This window comes from Stenella coeruleoalba (assembly GCF_951394435.1).
Source record: "Stenella coeruleoalba genome assembly, chromosome: 17".
NCBI lineage: Eukaryota > Metazoa > Chordata > Mammalia > Artiodactyla > Delphinidae > Stenella > Stenella coeruleoalba.
The window spans coordinates 67,256,958-67,277,442 of record NC_137163.1 but is presented as its reverse complement, the minus strand read 5'-3'; the positions used below and the strand labels follow the sequence as shown (position 1 = coordinate 67,277,442).

Below are 20,485 nucleotides of genomic sequence, written 5' to 3'. Positions count from 1 at the left end.
TTATAGCCTTGCACTTCTAAAATTTGCTCAGTGCCCAATTATCCTAAGCCAATATTTCATATAAAAATTTTAAGCCTTTGGAGTTATAATCACCTCAAATAAAGCTATAAATCTTCTGCATAGTCTTGCTTAGTATTTCATATAATAACTTTTAATTCCAGAACTTTATATTTATTATGAGAATTAAATTTTGTTTTATGCTTACACTAGCTTAATAATAGTGTTGGGATTATAAAGCAATAGGAAAAACTTGTTACTATTTTAATAAATACTAAGCTTTTAACTTGTGAAATTCTCTCAACTTTTTCTTCTCTAGCCAGCTCATGGGCTTGTGTTATGGCGGTTTGCTATAGACGGAATGTTTGTGTCCTCCCAAAATTCGTATGTTGAAACTTAATCCCCAGTGTGATGGTATTTGAAGGTGGGGTCTGTGGGGTGAAGCCTAATGATGTGGGTGAAGCCCATATAATTAGGTCATGAGGGTGGAGCCTTCATGAACGGGATTATTGCCCTAATAAAAGAGGCCCCAGAGAGCTGCCTCTCCCCTTGTAGGGTGCAGCAAGAAGCTGGCTATCTGTGAACCAGGAATCAGGCTCTCACCAGACTGCGAATCTGTTGGCTGCTTTATCTTGGAGCCTCAACCTCTAGAACTGTAAGAAATAAGTTTCTGTTGTTCATAAGCCACCCAGGCTCTGGTAATTTGTTGTAGCAGCCCAAATGGACCATGACACGGTTCTGCTTGGTCAGAAACAGACACAGAGCAAAAGCCTTGCCCATCACTACAACAGTTCCCACATTGTCTGTATTTGTGGGTTCTCCAGGAAAATTGTCTGTTTTCTCCAGGTTTCTCTAAGAAATCTTCATGTGGAATAGTGGAAAAAACAAACAACATACATACGTACATATGACAAGGATTGTGTACAAACACCAGCTAACCAATACTTCGGCCAAGTCAACCTCTTTTACAGAATGGATGTGTAAATTAAATAAGATGATGTAAAATGCTTAAAACAACTCCTAGCACATAGAAGTATTTAATACATGTTACTTTCCTCTAATACATCCCTTTTCCTTTTTCCATGATAGTTTCATTTCCCTGTCAGCTTCAGGGAAAATAACCTTTATCCTTACTTGTTTTGTATCAGGGGTGTTTTTAGGAAATCCAGTCTTTTAAGTCTTTGTAGTCAAAACTTTCATCTAAAATCAGCTAGTTGCTACCTTCCTGATTATTAGAGATTTCCAGACTCAGCCATTCCCATGTTAGAAATTTGGCCATCCATCAATAACAGAATTTCTTCTATTTTCTCCTCTCAGTATTTCAGCAGAACAGGTAGCAGCAAAAGCAGGTTTCCACCAAACTCAATATATTTATGCCTATTCATGCTGTTCCTGATCCAAAGGGCTATCCATCTCTCAGGATACAGCAGACGGAGCAATCACTGCTGACTGATTTGAATAGAAAGTCCTCTGAGTTGGTCACGAACTTGGCTGCACATTGAAAGATGAGTGTGATTTTGCTACCTGGAGTTAATAAAGAAGAACAGACAGGATTTATGCTAAAATGTTTGGAATATATAAATAGCAAGGCTCTGGTAGGACAATGCCACACTGACTATTGCTGTTATGTTCTTTTTTGCAAGGGGCTCTGAATCAATCTTTGCTAATGATGGCACATTGACCGCAAAATATGTTAACAGGTTAAACCAAAAAAGAGCCGGCAGTGGGGTGGGAAATGGGAACTAGGAAAGCACTGTGAGGGTCATGGAGAAAATACACTGCAGCAGAAACACCTCTTCAACCTTTGCTAAATGCTTCTACCATAAAAGCGGTAGTTTAGTTTAGAAAATGATTTCAGTTCTAGAGTCTAGTTTAAAGCTCATAAAAGCTTCTCTTTGGAGATTAATATCACTATGATGTAATCAGCTTTAAAGTGCTTTTATAAAAGATCTAGAATCAGGGTGAATATATTCAGGTTGCATGAAAGTGGGAAATGCTCTTCAAAGAGTATAATCATTAATACAAATGCATTTCACTGTGAACATTTCAGATACACAAATACCCTAATTTATCAAAAATATACATTGAGCATAAGTAATTCTTTCCAGAAAGTTGTACAGCATTTTTTAAATTGTAAGTATCCCTACTGTGATCATTTCTATTTGCTAGTATAACCATACATCCATCAGATGAGCTAGAGCTCTCAGATGATAATGGCAAAGTCGGTCATCTACCTTAGGCAGGTGGTATGTGCAGGGGAAGAACACAGGAGACCTGACTCCCAGGCTCAGGTCCTCCACTGAGAAGTCACTTTGGGGAAGGCCCTACATGCTTTGGGACCTGTTTTCTCATATGTTGAATTAGAGAGTTGGGTCAAATCAGATTTAAGGTCCCTTCCAGTTCTAAAAGTATATCAGAGGCATGGACATATATACACTACCAAACGTAAGGTAGATAGCTAGTGGGAAGCAGCCGCATAGCACAGGGAGATCAGCTCGGTGCTTTGTGACCGCCTGGAAGGGTGAGATGGGGAGGGTGGGAGGGAGGGAGACGCAAGCGGGAAGAGATATGGGAACATGTGTATGTATATGGCTGATTCATTTTGTTGTGAAGCTGAAACTAGCATACCATTGTAAAGCAATTATACTCCAATAAAGATGTTTTAAAAATAAATAAATAAAATAAAATAAAATAAAAGTATATCAGAGGAATTGATCAAATGTTCAGGAGTCCCAAATGGAAAGAGAAGATGAGGAAATGCTTACTAGAGAAGGTGGAATTGGAAATGGACACTGAAGGATTCAGAATGGAAATCAAGCATGTTAAGTTTGCATTCCTGGGGAGCAATCCAATCCATTCTGTCTATAGGTATGGAAGTTAGGGAATGCAGAGCCTTAGAGGGAATAGCAAGGGCCCTAGTTTGTCAAGTACGGTAAGAATATGTAGAGAACAGGTGTGGACATGCAGATCAGGACCACACAGTTTATTTATTCAGCAGATATTTATTAAGCAGTTACTATGTGCCAGACACTGTCCCAAGCATAAGATATAATAATGAGCAAGAGAGGCAGGGTTTCCTTAGGGGAACTTATGGTCGGGGGAAGAGAGATATTTAACAGCCATGATAGGAAAGCTTATGGCAAGAACGTCTTCAAGTCTGTGGAGCTGGGCAGTCTTTGAAGATGTTATATTTAAGCGATACCTAAAGGGTGAATTGATATTACCCAGCACTGTTTGGAAGACTGTCCCAAGCAGTGAAATGTCTGCCTTTCTTAAACTTTTATGTCTAAATCCTGTTAACCAAATTACATGGCTAATTACAGTGTACATGTGTCCAGTAGCCAATAAAAATGAGTCACCAGGGACTTGACTGGTGGTCCAGTGGTTAAGAATCCGCCTTCCAATGCAGGGGACACAGGTTCGATCCCTGGTTGGAGAACTAAGATCCCACATGCCGCAGGGCAGCTAAGCCCATGCGCCACGACTCCTGAGCCCGTGCGCCTCAACTAGAGAGCCCGCATGCCAAAAACTACAGAGCCTATGCACCAAAACTAGAGAGAAGCCCACATGCCGCCACGAAAGATCCCAGATGCTGCAAGGAAGATCCTGCAGCTAGGGCCCAACGCAGCCAAAAGATAAAAAAATGAGTCATTGGCACCCCAAGCAATTGCAGTTGGCAGGCAAAAGAGGTATATTTACCGACAGAGAGGGGTCCAAGCGTTTCTGAGAAGACTGCTTCCAGGAAGAAAGTGGTGTCTACTGGCTGCCCAGGTTGGAGGACCTTTTGTGATTGAAAAGAGGACACATTGCAAGGCACTCTGCTGCTACAGTGATTTAGAAGAATGAGAGAGAAAGAGAGAGTGAGATCTCACCCTTGTTGCAAAGCCTGGCTTGTTGCATCCTGCTGCTGTTTCTCCTGCTGCTCCTGCAGCCACCATGTCTGCCATCAGCTACCTCATGCACAGATTCAGGTGCTTACAGAGACTGGAGTTAACAAATGTTTACAAAGCTCATGCTGTTTGCCAGGGATTTCTCCATATACATGCTTCTCAGCATTGTTCCCAGTGCTGGAAACTTAAAAGATAGGGATTCTGCCAGCAGCCTTCATTTGGGCTGCAACTCTTCCCAGAGTCTCAGGTCTGCTGGCCTACTACATCAAATTTTGGATTCACCAAGCCTCCACAGTTATAGTCTTGGAGCTCCGGCCAGGTGTTCAGGCCTGAGCCTCCGAGGTGGGACAGCCGAGTTCAGGACATTGGTCCAGCAGAGACCTCCTGGCCCCACGTAATATCAAACGTCGAAAGCTCTCCCAGAGATCTCCATCTCAACGCTAAGACCCAGTTCCACTCAGCAACCAGCAAGCTTCAGTGCTGGACACCCTATGCCAAACAACTAGCAAGACAGGAACACAAGCCCACCTATTAGCAGAGAGGCTGCCTAAGATCATAATAAGTTCACAGACACCCCAAAACACACCACCGGATGCAGTCCTGCCCACCAGAAAGACAAGATCCAGCCTCATCCACCAGAGAAGAGGCACCAATCCCCTCTACCAGAAAGCCTACACAACCCACTGAACCAACCTTACCCCCTGGGGAGAGACACCAAAAACAACGGGAACTACAAACCTGCAGCCTGCAGAAAGGAGATCACAAACACAGTAAGTTAAGCAAAATGAGAAGACACAGAAATACACAGCAGATAAAGGAGCAAGGTTAAAACCCACCAGACCAAACAAATGAAGAGGAAATAGTCAGTCTACCTGAAAAAGAATTCAGAGTAATGATAGTAAAGACGATCCAAAATCTTGGAAATAGAATGGAGAAAATACAAGAAACATTTAACAAGGACCTAGAAGAACTAAAGAGCAAACAAACAATAATGAACAACACAATAAATGAAAATTTTAAATCTCTAAAAGGGATCAATAGCAGAATAACTGAGGCAGAAGAACGGATAAGTGACCTGGAAGATAAAATAGTGGAAATAACTACTGCAGAACAGAATAAAGAAAAAAATATGAAAAGAATTGAGGACAGTCTCAGAGAACTCTGGGACAACATTAAACACACCAACATTCAAATTATAGGGGTCCCAGAAGAAGAAGAGAAAAAGAAAGGGACTGAGAAAATATTTGAAGAAATTATAGTTGAAAACTTCCCTAATATGGGAAAGGAAATAGTCAATCAAGTCCAGGAAGCACAGAGAGTGTCATACAGGATAAATTCAAGGAGAAACATGCCAACACACATATTAATCAATCAAAAATTAAATAAAAAATATTAAAAGCAGCAAGGGAAAAGCAATAATATACAAGGGAATCCCCATAAGGTTAACAGCTGATCTTTCAGCAGAAACTCTGCAAGCCAGAAGGGAGTGGCAGGACATATTTAAAGTGATGAAAGAGAAAACCCTACAACCAAGATTACTCTACCCAGCAAGGATCTCATTCAGATTTGATGGAGAAATTAAAACCTTTACAGACAAGCAAAAGCTAAGAGAATTCAGCACCACCAAACAAGCTTTACAACAAATCCTAAAGGAATTTCTCTAGGCAGGAAACACCAGAGGAGGAAAAGACCTACAATAACAAACTGCAAACAATTAAGAAAATGGTAATACGAACATTCATATCAATAACTACCTTAAATGTAAATGGATTAAGTGCTCCAACCAAAAGACATAGACTGGCTGAATGGATAGAAAAACAAGACCCATATATATGCTGTCTACAAGAGACCCACTTCAGACCTAGGGACACATCCAGACTGAAAGTGAGGGGATGGAAAAAGATATTCCATGCAAATGAAAATCAAAAGAAAGCTGGAGTAGCAATTCTCATATCAGACAAAATGGACTTTAAAATAAAGACTATTGGAAGAGACAAAGAAGGACACTACATAATGATCAAGGGATCAATCCAAGAAGAAGATATAACAATTGTAAATATTTATGCACCCAACATAGGAGCACCTCAATACTTAAGGCAAATACTAACAGCCATAAAAGGGGAAATTGACAGTAACACAATCATAATAGGGGACTTTAACACCCTACTTTCACCAATGGACAGATCATCCAAAATGAAAATAAATAAGGAAAAAAAGCTTTAAATGACACATTAAACAAGATGGACTTAATTGATATTTATAGGACATTCCATCCAAAAACAACAGAATACACTTTCTTCTCAAGTGCTCATGGAACATTCTCCAGGATAGATCATATTTTGGGTCACAAATCAAGGCTTGGTAAATTTAAGAAAATTGAAATCGTATCAAGTATCTCTTCCAACCACAACACTAGGAGACTAGATATCAGTTACAGGAAAAAGTCTGTAAAAAATACAAACCCGTGGAGGCTAAACAATACACTACTAAATAACCAAGATCACTGAAGAAATCAAAGAGGAAATCAAAAAATACCTAGAAACAAATGGCAATGAAAACACGATGACCCAAACCCTACAGGATGCAGCAAAAGCAGTTCTAAGAGGGAAGTTTATAGCAATACAATCCTACCTCAAGAAACAAGAAACATCTCAAATAAACAACCTAAGCTTACACCTAAAGCAATTAGAGAAAGAAGAACAAAAATACGCCAAGTTTAGCAGAAGGAAAGAAATCATAAAGATCAGATCAGAAATAAATGAAAAAGAAATGAAGGAAACAATAGCTAAGATCAATAAAATTAAAAGCTGGTTCTTTCAGAAGATAAACAAATTGATGAACCATTAGCCAGACTCATCAAGGAAAAAAGGGAGAAGACTCAAATCAATAGAATTAGAAATGAAAAAGGAGAAGTAACAACTGACAGTGCAGAAATATAAAGGATCATGAGAGATTACTACAAGCAACTCTATGCCAATAACATGGACAACCTGGAAGAAATGGACAAATTCTTAGAAAAGCACAACCTCCCGAGACTGAACCAGGAAGAAATAGAAAATATAAACAGACCAATCACAAGCACTGAAATTGAAACTGTGATTAAAATCTTCCAACAAACAAAAGCCCAGGACCAGATGGCTTCACAGGCGAATTCTATCAAACATTTAGAAAAGAGCTAACACCTATCCTTCTCAAACTCTTCCAAAATATAGCAGAGGGAGGAACACTCCCACACTCATTCTATGAGGCCACCATCACCCTGATACCAAAACTAGACAAAGATATCACAAAAAGAGAAAACTACAGACCAATATCACTGATGAAAATAGATGCGAAAATCCTCAAGAAAATACTAGCAAACAGAATCCAATGGCACATTAAAAGGATCAAACACCATGATCAAGTGGGGTTTATCCCAGGGATGCAAGGATTCTTCAATATAAGCAAATCAATCCATGTGATAAACCGTATTAACAAATTGAAGGAGGAAAACCATATGGTCATCTCAACAGATGCAGAAAAAGCTTTTGACAAAATTCAACATCCATTTATGATAAAAAACCCTCCAGAAAGTAAGCATAGAGGGAACTTACCTCAACATAATAAACGCCATATATGACAAACCCACAGCCAGCATTGTTTTCAATGGTGAAAAACTGAAACCATTTCCACTAAGATCAGGAACAAGACAAGGTTGCTCACTCTCACCACTATTATTCAACATAGTTTTGGAAGTTTTGGCCACAGCAATCAGAGAAGAAAAGGAAATAAAAGGAATCCAAATCAGAAAAGAAGTAAAACTGTCACTGTTTGCAGATGACATGCTACAATACATAGAGAATCCCAAAGATGCTACCAGAAAACTACTAGAGCTAATCAATGAATTTGGTAAAGTAGCAGGATATAAAATTAATGCACAGAAATCTCTTGCATTCCTATACACTAATGATGAAACATCTGAAAGAGAAATTAAGGAAACACTCCCATTTACCATTGCAACAAATAGAATAAAATACCTAGGAATAAACCTACCTAAGGAGACAAAAGACCTGTCTTCAGAAAACTATAAGACACTGATGAAAGAAATTAAAGATGATACAAACAGATGGAGAGATATACCATGTTCTTGGATTGGAAGAATCAACATTGTGAAAATGACTCTACTACCCAAAGCAATCTACAGATTCAGTGCAATCCCTGTCAAACTACCAATGGCACATTTCACAGAACTAGAACAAAAAATTTCACTATTTGTATGGAAACACAAAAGACCCCGAATCACCAAAGCAGTCTTGAGGGAAAAAAACGGAGCTGGAGGATTCAGGCTCCCTGACTTCAGACTATACTACAAAGCTACAGTAATCAAGACAGTATGGTACTGGCACAAAAACAGAAATATAGATCAATGGAACAGGATAGAAAGCCCAGAGATAAACCCACACACATATGGTCACCTTGTATTTGATAAAGGAGGCAAGAATATACAATGGAGAAAAGACAGCCTCTTCAAAAAGTGCTGCTGAGAAAACTGGGCAGCTACATGTAAAAGAATGAAATTAGAACACTCCCTAACAGCATACACAAAAATAAACTCAAAATGGATTAAAGACCTAAATATAAGGCCAAACGCTATAAAACTCTTAGAGGAAACCATAGGCAGAACACTCTATGTCACACATCACAGCAAGATCCTTTTTGACCCACCTCCTAGAGAAATGGAAATAAAAACAAAAATAAACAAAAGGCTACCTAATGAAACTTAAAAGCTTTTGCACAGCAAAGGAAACCATAAACAAGACAAAAAGACAACCCTCAGAATGGGAGAAAATATTTGCAAACGAAGCAACTGACAAAGGATTAATCTCCAAAATATACAGGCAGCTCATGCAGCTCAATATCAAAAAAACAAACAACCCAATCCAAAAATGGGCAGAAGATCTAAATAGACATTTCTCCAAAGAAGATATACAGATTGCAAAAAACACATGAAAGGTGCTCAACATCACTAATCATTAGAGAAATGCAAATCAAAACTACAATGAGGTATCACCTCACACCAGTCAGAATGGCCATCACCAAAAAATCTACAAACAATAAATGCTGGAGAGGGTGTGGAAGAAAGGGAACCCTCTTGCACTGTTGGTGGGAATGTGTATTGGTACAGCCACTATGGAGAACAGTATGAAGGTTCCTTAAAAAACTAAAATTAGAGCTACCATATGACCCAGCAATCCCACTACTGGGCATATACCTGAGAAAACCATAATTCAAAAAGTGTCATGTACCACAATGTTCACTGCAGCAGTATTTACAATAGCCAGGACATGGAAGCAAGCTAAGTGTCCATCGACAGATGAATGGATAAAGAAGATGTGGCACATATATACAAAGGAATATTACTCAGCCATAAAAAGAAACGAAATTGAGTTCTTTGTAGTGAGGGGGATGGACTTAGAGACTGTCATACGGAGTGAACTAAGTCAGAACGAGAAAAACAAATACCGTATGTTAACACATATATATGGAATCTAAAACAAAAAATGGTTCTGAAAAACCTAGGGGCAGGACAGGCATAAAGGTGCAAATGTAGAGAATGGACTTGAGGACCTGGGGAGGGGGAAGGGTAAGTTGGGACAAAGTGAGAGAGTGGCATGGACATATATACACTACCAAATGTAAATAGATAGCTAGTGGGAAGCAGCCGCATAGCACAGGGAGATCAGCTCGGTGCTTTGTGTCCACCTAGAGGGGTGGGATAGGGAGGGTGGGAGGGAGACGCAAGAGGGAGGAGATACAGGGATATATGTATATGTATAGCCGATTCACTTTGTTATACAGCAGAAACTAACACACCATTGTAAAACAATTACACGCCAATAAAGATGTTAAAAAACACTTTTTTAAAGATCTAAAAAAAAAAAATGAAGTATATTTACCATCCCTCGTCTAGAGATACTATGCCAGATATAGCATGCCCTCTCCTTGTTTTTAAACACAAAAAGCATACTTACAGTTCAGAAAGCGTTACAGAGAGTCTTCGAAAGTCAAGAAATAGAATGTCAACAGCAAAGTGTTCTTTCAAGCTTAGGCAAATTTCAATAAAATTCAGTAATTTTAAGAAATGGAAGTTGTGTGGTAAAGCAGCTTCTGATTAGGTCTTCAAGGCTGGATGATAGCCCAGAGGTAGGAGGCTATAAATTTTAAGTTGTGAGTTTCTTCAGCAAGATTTACCAGTTGGAGTATATAGTAAGAGAAGTCTAATGGTTAGATTCATCTAAGGTTACAGTTTGGCAGGAAAAATAGAATTGATAGTAATTGTACAAAGGGGTCTAGGCAAGATAGAAGAGGACATAAAGTCAGAGAGTTGGGGGTAGAGCGGGAGAGAAAGGAACTGACAGTTTCAAGAAAGATGAGGAATGTATTGGGAGAGAGAGGAGAAATGAAGGAGAAGCATGCCAAGAGTTAGATATTGAAATTTGAAATGTCCGAAAGCGGGGCAGTTCTAGGGGATGACAATGTTTAGGGTGTGGCCACAGGAGTGTTGGCTGAAAGAAACAGGAAAGAGCACGTCCCTGTGAGGCTGTGATTTGTACTGAGTGCTCATGTAGGTATTTAAGTCATCCAGGACAATTACAAGTGTAGGAATGGGGTCAAAATGTTCAAGGAATGTGGGCAATTTTATTGCAACTGGGAACAAAAAGGGAAGTAAGTAAATCCCAGTAGCAGGGATTATGTAAGCATCAGAACCAATAATCAACCTAAAAGCCCCTGGGAAGGAGGAACAAGGAATTGTTTGGAAGGGATAGTGGAGAGCAGGAGGGAGACAGCCACTTGCTTCCGGGACGATGATGCCTGGAGAAGACGCAATGAGGCAGACAGAGCCTTTGAGGAAGAGCTGAATACACATAAGATCATGGTGTGAGTATGGGACGAAGGGGTGGGGGTGTGTAAGGTGGGCACAGTGGAAATAAAGGGCCAAGGGTTCAAAAGAACAAAGATGGGTTTGGAAAGCCAAGGCCTAGGGATGAGAACACAGAAATGGAAAAGAGACTGAAAAGGCTCGGGTTTATGACAATGATGAACGGTGGCCAGGATGAGGGTCTTGGTGTTCATTAGCTGATTTTAAAACGCTGACTTGGATCTTGGATATAAAGGCGTGTCCCTGTTGATGCAGAGAGAACTCAGTTATGTCTGAGGCCACATGACCATCTCTGCCCTGTGGCTGACTTCTGTTCTTAAAAGCTGAGCTGTCTTTTGTGGAAACATAGGCATAGCCGGACAGGAGCTGTGGTGACCTGCCCAGAGTTCTTCTATGGACACAAACAGATTTGTGGAAAAGGGAGCGGCATCTTACTTGAAGGTTACTAGGCAAGGGCATTAACTATCAATTGGTGTTAACCAGTTTATCTGGGTTGGAATTCAGGGTTGGCCTCTATTCTCAGCAGGGAGCTGGAGTGGAAGGTGTGTGGACCAGTCAGGAGTGAAAGGGGGGCTGGGAGAGTGTGGAAAGAGAAGGTAAATCTCTATCAGCTACATGCTCACACCAACCACTAGAACTCCACTAGAACGGAAAGGCATACACACAGGATTCAGACCCTGTCACTTTTGGCAAGAATTCCTCAAACATTTCCAAGTCTAGCCCCCTGTGATTGCATGACTGTGTGTAATTAAGGCAGCGGGACAAGGGTGAGTCGGGGCATGGACCACGCAATCACGGCTGTGAACACATTGAGCACTGAAGCCACTTAGGTGCACGTCCTTTAAAGATGACCTAGTGGACAGTATATGAATGTTGGTGACAGGTTACTGTACCCACTAAAGGGGAGCAAATGCATCCTCTTCTCTGGAAAGTGAAGCCTGAGGTGGACACATTTTACCCGACCTCCTGTCTGCTTTGAACACCTATCTGAAGAGTTTGGGGGTGAACAGCCAAAGATGTGAGCTTCATCCTGAATTGGATGAAGACACATACCTTAGGTTTTCAGCATATAAGTCAGGAGGGTCGTCAAGACTTGTCTCCTGGAAGCATCCTTAGGATAGGTTTTCCACTCAGCATGGAATTGCTCAGAGCACTGCAAACTGCAACACGTCCCAACTGAATTCAAGAAGAGAGAAGAGGGGGGAACCTGGAAAAACCTAAATCAAAATTGACCTTTAAGACCTATTAAAAGGTGACTGTGCTAAATAAAGGCTAAATAACATAGATGCAAATAGCAACCAAATGTTACCCTCTAGAGAACAATGGCACTGTGACATTGATAATACACATAGCAGACTGGGAACATAGGTCAGGTTTTCTTTGTGGGAAGTGACTTTTTTTTTTTTTTTTTTTGGCTTTCATAATGCGAGAAGCTGGGTTTGTAATTTTGTTTCTGACTCAGTCATTTACAGCAATCTATTCAGGTACCAGTATTATTCACCCGTGTTTTAAGTAAAAGGTAGATGAAAAAAATGTGATTGTAAGGCTCCAATATTTGATTCAGAATAAAGTTAGCTTTCCCTTTTGAGAGTATACCTGTAGCTTTTTATTTCAATTCAAGTTCAAATTAGAGCTGTATGAAGCTTATTTTTTTCGAACAGGAATTGAAGTATGTAGAGTACTTTATGTTCTCTTTTTTTAAGTGGAACTTGAAAGAGAAAAGGCTCAAGGAAAGTTCTCAAGGAGGTGTCATCATTTCCCTGTGGCCCTCTGTCTTGTCTTGTAAGTTAGCTGACACCCAGCTCCCCTACCTGCACCCCTCACCACCTTTAAGGTGGGCCTCACAAAAACAAACCAGATCTCAGCGAAATGAAATTTAGTGAAATGAAATGAGGATCTGGGTCAGGAAGGGTCCTCGGCCACCAAATAGAATGGATATCTGCCTTCAAAAGTTTCAGTTTTATCCAAAAAAAAAAAAACTCACAATAGCCAAACTTTTGACCTACTTAAAACATTTCCATGGAAATTGTTTATATATATACACACACATAAATATACTTTAGCTCATATGGAAATTGGTTCTATATTTAGTTTATATACTTCCTTCCACTTAATCATTGTAACCTAATCCTTCCTGATGCAATTAAATCCCACTTCCTCTGCTTCGGTAATTAATGAACAAAAGAGAACACTTTTTTCAATTTGCCAGTGTTTCCTTCCCAGGCTGCACATCTTTTAGTTATCTGTTTTTTATTAACATGAATGAAAACTCAAATGGGAAACTTAGCAAACATGGAATTTTATTGTGTAAGCCTCAGTTAATCTCTGATGAGGTATTCAGGCTCCATTTCTATAATGTCAGTTAACTGAGTAGCTTAATGAAAATCAATTCCAATTTCTATCAATGCTTAGCAAGGTTGATGGGTTAAGGTCCATGGAAGCTAGTATTTTTATTACACAAATTCAAATGCAATTGATTCTTCTCTACCATTTTGATACCAGACATAAAACTTTATATAATACATTATCCTTTTCCTACTGCCTCTTACAGTATTTTATTTTGAAGTTTTGGGAGATCTCAAGCTGTGTTTTCCAGACCCCAAAGCTAAGATATGCACTAGGATTGATGTGCTTTTTGGAGACAATTTTTTTCTAAAGTCTGGTTTTTATCCAAGAATTATTTCCTTCATGAAGCTGTAATCATGAAATACTTTTTCCAATAAAAATCCTTCAGTGATATACCAAGAGCTTTTGCAACAGTTTATTACTACAGAAAGAAGTCATTTAAATCCAACAAAGCACCATCCTCATTTAACCTCCTTTCTGAAGAGGTGAGCTTAGCTATTATAAAACATCTTTCCAAGTTTGGGCTCAAAAATAATTATGCAAACAAATAAAGATTTGACATTGGGTAAGAGCATGGGTTTTGCTTTGGGAAATTTTGAATCTTTGCTCTTTTATTTGCTAAGCTGCCTAATCTTGGGAAAATTAACTCTTATCTTCCCTCACCTGAGAAAGGGAGGAATATTGAGCCCCCAGAGGTGCTAGTGAGGAATAAATGTCATAGTGTAAATAAAATACCCAGTCCGGCAGCACCACAAGCGTTCAACAGATGGTAACTGTTTATGTCAATTTAGCTATATTAATTTGCAGTTATATCAGTCAATTGAGTTATTTTTTGTCAATTGTGTAATGTTAGTTTGCAGTTGCAACCTTTCCTTTATTTTTAGTTTCATTCATTTCAGTCCTTCTTGCTGAGATGTCTGGGAGCTCTCCTAGGAATGCTGGGAATTAAACCGGGGAAAGAATAATCTGTAATCAAATCCAAACGGTGAAGTGCAAGCCAAAAGGAGAGACAGAGTCACGTGAGGGTTAGAAACTCAGCACCAGGAATGTGGCAATGAGCAAAGTCAGTTTGAATCTAGCAAGTTCTACGTACAACAAGTAGAGACTGTAAAGCACCTGACGTTTTTCTTTTTCATTTCCTTATTTACGAAAAATTTCATTAGACGCTAATTGCATGCTCTGCTCTGCTTTAAATATAGACATGAAAGAGTTTGAGTTTTATTCTGTGACAGTTGGAATGCACACACAAAATAAGTTTTGAGCAGGAGAACATTGGATGGGAATTTCAGAAATATTCATCTGGCAATAAGATGTCAGCTCAATTTAAGGTCAAGGTTTAACTGTTACAAGCAATAATTTCTAGAGAAACTAGTCAAAGTATGACTTGGGGAAATAAACATAGAAATGGAAATGAAGAGAAAATAAGGAAATTTATCTTGGAAGTAGAATTGGCATGGATTGGCAGCTGGTTAGGTATGAGAGATCTCTCCTTAATCTATTTTTTTCCCATAATTCTTAGAGACATAGTCAATAATTGTGGGCTATACTACAGGAAATCTCTTGTCTTTTGCATGTTTTGCCAAATGCTCTTTTTCCTGTTTTGAGTCTAGAGCCAAGATTCTAAATTTTATGATACAGTAGGGAGTGTTGTAAGCGCCAGGTGGTGAGTGTGCTCCAAGCACACCTATTAAATGCTACGACTGTAGAAATCTAGAAAGAATAATCAACAAAACACACAATTTAATGTTAACTTAGCAAAGCGTGGATAGTATTTGCTTTGTTTCCCCTCTCCCTGCCACCACATTTTTGGTTTTATAATTCATCAAAACATCATTTGGGATGCCTGGAGATTAGAAATAGCTTTCGATACAGCTTTTTCTACGTTCCTGTTTACTGTCCATGTTATAATGGACTCTGGTCCCCACAGCTGAGACCCTCAGCTAGGCAGTTTCTGATTTCAGCAGGAGGTCTTCAGTACTTTAAGACACCACGTGAAGCCTTTGCCAGTTTCTGAGGTTGTGGGCAGAAGGGGATCTTTGTTGTATTTTCTCATCATTGCTGTCTTTCCCCCACCTCTCTCCATGGCTTTTGTGTTGAGGCATAGAGTCACTTCCATTCCCTTTTTGTAGACTTTGCCCCATTTAAACCCTCAAAGATTTCTCTGCCCATAAGCTCTATTCCTACTTCTTTCTAACTTCTGTAATCTTTCACCACACTTAGATGGAACCCTTTTCCCACGTCATTTATAATCGTTTATCAAGCACCATTTGGTTTTGGACTTGGAGGGCTGATGGAAATCAATGAAAAACATTTCCTGCTTCCTAGGAAAGTGGAATCTAAGTTCCAGGTTCCATAGAAGTAGACTGGGGAGCTGGCTGTCCCCCAGGAAAGGCAGAGATGCGGGAGACCAGAGGCAGCTGCCTGCAGTCTTGTTGACACTTCCGTGGATGGTTATGTTGTTGGCAGATGGTGCCTTGATAGATGTTCACTGTGGTGTTGAAAATGTTGTGAGCACTGAACCATGGGCAAGTTTTTATTCCCCTTGTTTCTGAAGCGACAAGAAAATATTTTCTGTGTCTCAAAACACTGCTGCAGATCCCCTGAGACTAGTTCAAGAGTGGAATTCTGGCCGTTTTAGATTCCCACTCTTACGAAGTGTAACTACAGGGACTGAGAGACCACCCTGTCTGTCTGTCTGTCCATCTGTCTATCTATCTCTATTCACTTATTTATTTGGGGAAGCCATCCCTAGTTCTATTTTTATTAGAACTTTTGAACTATTTTATGTTTCCTGGCTGAACGGAAAAATGAGAACAAATAAATAAATACACAAATGAAGACTTCCTTAGCAGTCATCGGTTTGGATTGAACTGTGATTCATCTTGGACACAAGCAAATAGCCACCTGTCTCAAAAAAGTCACACCAAGTTCTGCTCTAGCAGAAACTAGCTGGAGAAGCCTAAACAGTAAGCTACGGCTTAAATATAGGCTGCAAATGGTTTCCTTTGTTCCTCTGGAAGGAGAGTGGTTTGAAAGAGGAGGAGTTGGGTGACAGAGCTCAGATACTTCTCATTTAAAAAAACTTCGTCGATATTATTTTACATAAAATTTCTGTTTCTCAGGATTCTTTTAAACATTTTTGTCAGCAGCATAGCTAGGCATTGTTGATTTGTGCCTTCAGAAGCCTCAGAGCAAAGCGATGAGAGGACCAGCAGGTGCAGTTCAGCCCCATTGTCTGCAGCCGGGATGGTTTTATTGTCTGTTACTTGGGGTTGTGTGGGCCAAGCTATTTCATAGATGTCCATTCTTCCCTCTCATCTTCGTATCAGTGTTCTGTTCCTGCACCTGTATTCTATTATCGCTTTGTACACAGGTCACCTATAATACCCTCCACATCATGTTCTAGTTTTCTGTTTATACAGAGGAGCCAAACTGCTGACTCATACAGCATGTAATTTATAAATAAGCGAATTCTCCATCCTTGATTACAGTAGGCAAAATAATGACAGCAAAAATATATTTTTCTTCATGGTTCAAAACTAATCATTGGGGACTCTCCCTTCAAATTTGACTATAGAAGGATGTTGTATAATTCATTATCAAGATATATATGATGGTTGGGAATGAAAAGTTTCCTTCTATCCTTCTAGGTTCTTCTGGCTGGTCTAAGAATTCAATTGACATGAGATACGTTAACAGGAGAAAAATCAAACAAAAGTTTAGGAAACATGGGAAAAACCCAGGAAAACTGAGTAACTTGCCCAAATAGTCTAAGCCTTCACCTTAAATACCTTAAATCTTCAGCTAAAGACAAAAGGGGATGTTGGGAGTAGTGGATTAGGACTTCAGAGGGGAAGAAGGCAATTGACATGGGGGTGAAAAAGCAAGTGTTTGGTAAACAACGCTTTGTTGGACCATGCAGAGACAGTGGGGCACAAAGGGAACTCTCATCTCCAGGCTCTGCTAGTTTCCCCACCACACCTGGCCCATATTCTTTGTAGATATCTCTGGTGATGCTCTATTCCAGGAACAGACCCTTTATCTAAATTCTTTTAGGTATTTAAGGGGGAGGTAACGAGTTCCTGAGTCTTCTGTTTTCTTAAAAATAGTTAGCTTAATCTTCATTCAAGAGACACATTTTGAGGCGGCAAATTTTGCTCCCCTACAACTTCAAGGGCATTTCTGTCCATTTTGCAAAGCAAAGCATACAATAGGAATTGGCATCTGACCCATAATTCAGAATTGAGATTTATCAAAGGACCTCTATCACACATAATGATAATTTTACCTGGTGAACACTAGAGTTAACTGAAAGATCTGAATCCAAATCTTAATTCTTATATTTTGTAGCTTTGTAGATGTGGGTGAGTTTTTGAGTTTTTATTCTCCCACCTTTAGAAGGAACCAGCAATAGGAACTGACACATAGGATTAATGTAGGGATCAAATGAGGATTTACATAAAGTGTTTAAAAACAAAGTGCTATGTATTTGTTGTTAGAGTGGTTGAGAAGGCATAGGTCTTTAACACCACGCTTTGCAAAAAGTATCTGGTTCTTCTATTTTCTGTGATATGCAAATAAAAGTTGATCTTTCAGGAGACTACATCTCCCCAAAAATAATTTTTTTCTTTACTCAGAAAAATAGATAAATGATTCAGAAATACTTAGGAAGGGAATGCCAATTTTATTAAAAATATTTGGTAATGCTCTAATTCAGTGGTTTGTGGTTCTACCTGTAGTTCCCTTTTCAGTTTCACATCCAGTTAGACATTTAGAAAACTGGAAGGCTCATTTGTTTATTTCTCTGTTTTTGAATGTTTTAGAGGGTGGTTTATGCTTTTAAATTATTAAAAATCTGATTAATTGGTTCACAAATGGTTTTCGTTTTTAAAAAAAACTGTACTGATTATATTAGATGTATAGTTCAAACACTGAATTCCTGTTTTAAAAGTTTGATAATACTATTACCAAATTTAAAATCAGAAGAAGTCATAACTAAGAATCCTTCTTTAAGATTCTTGGTTGAAAAATGGATTTGATCATTGTATGTACACACATGTTAACTTGAATTTAAGTATCAGTGTTACACTCACACAATATCTTTTTATCGCTAAGTTGTAACCAGAAGAAATGCTATTTGGTTTTTTCATATAAAAATATAATCCAAGTGGAACTTAATTAGTTGAAATCGTGTTTTGTTTTATTCATGGCCTCGGTGTGAAGGGCGTTCGCTTTGTTGGCTCGGCCCAATACTCTCCTGCAGCCTGGTCGATTTGTGGCGATGTGCTGTCTCTCTGTCCTCAGCAAGAGGGTAAAGAGTAAACACAGATTGCTCTCGTTGAATTTAGAAAATACTGTGAACTGGAAATCAAGTTACGAAGAACACCATGACTTACAGGAAAGATTAGAACACAGCAGAGTAACAACACTGAAACAAAATGAAGCCCCACCTAAGATCCTAAGAGAGGGTCCCATTCCATCATGGCAGACTAGTTCCCCTCTTCCCAAGACCACCCCTTACCATCCTGATCTCTGTCTCCATTTTTCAGGACCTCTCTGGATAGGACGCTGAAGCATCCTCTTTTTTGAAAGCATGTTGTCAGTGACCTTGCCACGTATATGGCTTTACCTTTTGCCTATGAGAAAACTTCCAAATCAATCTATGATGTCCTGAAAAACAACTTCAGGGCGATGAACTACAGGTAGAATCAGAAATGAGTGTACTTAGTTCAGCACTGAGAAGTGGACACAGTATAAATGGAAAAAGCTCTATAGATAGGCATAAATCAAAAAGATAGTTGCAGAGTACTAATAGCCGCAAATCAGAAGACAGTCTTATGTACAAATAGTGCTTTATCTGTCCTTTTGACTTTGCTGTCAGTAGCCATTTTCAAACACAAAAGAAGCAATAATCTTAAATACTTTGGAGCAAAGGAGTGTTTTATATTTTTTATGGCCAAAAGCCTAGATCAAGGTCAACTTTTGATATTAAGCCCAAGTTTAACTGATGGTGGGTCAAGGTATTCAGTCAGCGACACACAGAGAATATCTGACATGCAGATATTTTGTGATATGTCCTCATAGTTATTGCTTCATGTGAAACATACCTGAAGCTAATAGAAGGGAATTTCTTACTTGAATTGAGGAATGGAAAGCTTTTAGAAAACATAATATTATTCCCTCCAACCAACACAAAAATCCATGTGACTGTGATAATTTAACTAATAAGTACTAAGTGGATAAATTCTAGCAACTTCTATGTACAAGCTATGAAATTTTTAATGTCTTTAACTAAAAGGTTTTAAAATACAGTTGGAACGGAAATATTTTCTGACATATAATCCAATATCTTTTATTGTTTATAAAATGAATGATGGGAAACTAAATGTAAACCCAGATATTGTTTTTATCTCTATGAAAGCATAAATTCCTTATTATTAAGCAACTGCAAAATCTTTCTATGAGTTTAATGATGTGGCTGTTATAACACTAGGTTGAATAAACTGCTCATTCTTTTGTGTTTTTTGTGAGACAGTTTCATTAAGAACAGTTAAGTTGCATTATGTGAAGCTGTGATCAGAAATATTTCTCGTTTAAATTGTAAAATGTCTGAACAGCATAGTATTGGGGAGAATTACATCTATATTAGTTAGAAGACTGAGTTTCCACCCTTGGATTTTTAGCAAAAATATTTTCATTATGTCTTAATTTAACTTTGCATCTTTAACTTTTTATTTACAGTAGTATTTTTGTACTGGGTGTCAGGGAGGGAGAAATTTCCCCTTCTACCCCTCTTGAGCTCTTGTGGCTGGACTAATAATAAAATTGTTACAAGACAGATTAACAGGAGAAGAAACAAATTTAATTCATGTGCAAGGAGATCTCATAGAAATGGGACCTAAGAAGTGGCCAAAGCAGAAGGCTTTTATATTTTTTGGACAAAGAAACAATAAATTTAAGAGGAATTGACAGGACAAAGAAATGTAAGTGGCATGGTTAATTAGTAAGGAATTTAAGCAAAGTTTGGGCTTGGGTAGTAAATTAAGAAAGAAGTAACAAGGTTTGTTTCTACAGGCTTCTGGGCCCGGAATCCCCTGTCTGGTGATAAGGATGTCTTTCTACATCCTTGTTCAGAGAGGGTACCTTTCACATGGGAGATTTATTTCCTGCTTTCGGGAAACAGAGAGGAAGGTCAAAGTGTCCCTCTTACAATGGCTGTTTCTTAACTAACTTTAAAATAATCAATATGCCATTGAGGCATTGTTTGGGGCAGCCTGTGCTGGTCCCCAACATGGGTTTATTATTAAAGACTTGAGTTCTGAAAATTTGTGAG

The 20,485-nt window shown here is 38.9% G+C and overlaps 1 protein-coding gene across 2 annotated transcripts in view; it reads left to right on the top strand.

Annotated features, from left to right (window-relative positions):
• Positions 1-20,485, top strand: part of PREX2 (phosphatidylinositol-3,4,5-trisphosphate dependent Rac exchange factor 2) — a 359,933-nt gene that overhangs the window by 306,705 nt on the left and 32,743 nt on the right. The gene's annotated exons all lie outside the window — the stretch shown is intronic.